Source organism: Chrysochloris asiatica, unplaced genomic scaffold, assembly GCF_000296735.1.
Source record: "Chrysochloris asiatica unplaced genomic scaffold, ChrAsi1.0 scaffold00120, whole genome shotgun sequence".
NCBI lineage: Eukaryota > Metazoa > Chordata > Mammalia > Afrosoricida > Chrysochloridae > Chrysochloris > Chrysochloris asiatica.
In genome coordinates this window covers 1,766,545-1,769,566 of record NW_006408638.1, presented here as the reverse complement: position 1 = coordinate 1,769,566, position 3,022 = coordinate 1,766,545, and positions in this window count along the sequence as shown.

Sequence of the window (3,022 nt, the reverse complement as noted above, 5' to 3'; positions counted from 1 at the left end):
GACTGTTCCCTCCTGACAATATGTCCAAAGTATGAGAGACAAAGTTTAGCCATCTTGGCCTCCAAGGAGCACTCTGGCTGCACTTCTTCCAAAACAGATCATTTCAGCTCACTAATGCTTAAGATATCAATGTTGATGCATTCCATTTTATTTTTGACAACTTCCAATTTTCCCAGATCCATACTTTGTACATTCCATGTTCCGATTTTCAATGGATGTTTACAGCTGTTTCTCTTCATTTTGAGGTGTGGCCCATCAGCAAATGAAGGTTCTGTGGGCTTTTCTCCTACGAGGTTAACTCTCTTCATGTCATAATGGTCAACTCTACTTTTTCCCAGTCGCATTCTGAGTGCAACTTAATATGTCAAATCTGTATATTAAGTAAATAATCCAAGAAGGAGAACATAGTATCATGATTGGAGGAAGACTCATTAACAACCTCTGACACACAGATGATATAACCTTGTTTGCTGGAGGCAAGGAGGACTTAAAATATGAATGCAGATCAAAGAATAAAGGCTTCTGTATGGATTGCACTTCAGTGTAAAGGAAACAAAAATCCTCACAAGTAGACCCATAAATAACATGATCATAAATGGAGAAAAGATTGAAATTTTTCATGCCTTAATTTTACTTGAATCCACAATCAACAGTCATGGAAGCAACAGTCAAGAAATTAAATGCTGTATTGCATTAAATAAATCTACAGCATAGTGTTTAAGAGTAAAGATGTCAGTTAGAGGACTAAGATGGGCCTGGCCCAAGCCATGGTATTTTCAATAGCTTCATATACATGTGCAAGTTGGACAATGAATAAGAAATACTGTAGAAAAAAAATGATGTATTTGAATTATGGTGCTAGAGAAGAATATTGAAAGCACCGTGGACTTCCAGAAGAGCAAACAAATCTGTGTCCACCTAGAATGTTCCTTAGAAGCCAGGATAGAGAGACTTTGTTTCTCCTGCTTCAGACATGTCACCAGGAGGGACCAATCCCTAGAGAAAGACATCATGATAAAGTTAAGTATCAGATAAATAGAGGAAGACCCCACAGAGATGGATTGACACAGTGGCCACAGCCATGGGCTCAAATGTAACAACAATTACAAGTATGGGGTAGGAGCAGGTAGGTTTTTGTTCTGTTGTTCATAAGGTTGCTATCAATGATAGTTGACACAATGGTACCTAGCAACAGCAACATATAAAACCAACTTCCAACATTACTGAAATAGAAAGAAACTGGTATCATTATCCATGTGAACAGGAACCAGGCAAGAATGTCCTTTATCACCACTTCTATTCAATATTGTGCAGACAATCTTAGCCAGACTTCTAAGACAAGAAAGGGAAATTGAAGTTATTCAGACAGACAAAGAAGAACTAAAACTCTTTTTATTTACAGAAGATATGATCTTTTATAAATTAATCCTAAAGACTTGTTAAGAAAATTATTGGAGTTCATTGAGAGATTCAGCAACATGGTGGAGTGTATGATCAACATACACAAATATGTAGAATTTATTTATATTAATAAAGATTGGTCTGAAAAAGAAATCAGAGAAAACAAGCATTTATAATAGTTACCCAAAAGATAAAATACTTAGGAATAAATCTATCCAGAGAAACAAAAGACATATACAAAAACAAAAAACAAAAAACTATTGTAAGAAACCAAACAGACCTACATAAATGGAAGTATACCATGTCCATGGTTAGAAATTCTTAAAATTATGGAAATGTCAATCCTACTTAAGGTAATATATAGACATAATGCAATCCCAAACAAATTCAATATTAACTTTTTTAAAAAAACTTTTTATTGCTAATTGAATGAAGTTTACAGACAAGAGCATCAGTTTCACATTCAACAAAGTTAGCTTCATCTCAATGATTGTGATTTCTCCTCTGTGGAACAACAATCATCTTTCTTCCTCCCTGTGGCTCCTATTTCCATTCCACCCATCTTCCCATCAATTCTCCACATTGCCCTTAGGTACATGCTGTTCCTTTGATTTTAAATGATTGACCATTCCATTAGTCACAGTGAGCATACCTTACTATTGTTGTTGTTCACCCTACATACGGATCTACTGTGTCACTGAAAGTTGTTCCCCCGTATATCTATCTACTGCTTGGCTGAAACAGGATACAACCCTTTCCAGACCTGAGTGGTTGTCGAGGGTCACAGTCTTAGGCTTCTCCAGTGCCTTTCTGACCAGTAATACAGTCTTTTTATATATTTATAACTTTGAGTTTTGTTCCACACATTACACTGCTGTATCCAGGACATTCTAAGGAATCCCTTTCAGAGAAGTTGGTAGTGGTAAATGGGCACCACCTAGTTCTTCTTAGTTCAGAGTTATGGAGACTGATGTTCACATGTTCCATTAGTCCATGTGTCTAATTGATTCCAAACATATTTAATTATCATCACTTTTTTCTTCTGCACAGGGAAAGACCAATAGCTGAAACTTAGATGGCTACCCATGAACTTTTAATATTCTAGATACTACTCACCAATGTAGGATGTAGAACATTATCTTTGTGGATTATGTTATGCCAGCTAACCCTGGTTTTCCATGGAACTATAGTCCTGAGCCCCTAGCCACAGTTACTCATTGCCTTAAAACCTTTGATGATAGCTATGAGGTTTTCATAATTTTTCCCACTGTGTGCTCCACCATGTTCACAGTTGTGCTTGCAGGAAAAGTAAATACTCATGTACCAATATCCTCTTTCCCATTCTTGTATATCTATGGGAAATATACATACACACATATATATGTGCATACACACATATATACACATTCTATTCTGTCTCTCATAACCATCCAACATGTGTCTCTCTCCATGTACCTACTCACAGAATATTGCTCCAAGTTTGTATATATATCACTACCTCTATCCTCTTGAGCCCTTGTATACACCTTGTGTCTTCAACTGTCTTGATTATACTTCTGCCAACCTCCATGTTCCTGTATATTCTCCTTCCCTTTCTTGTATATTGTCCTTCCTGTCACCC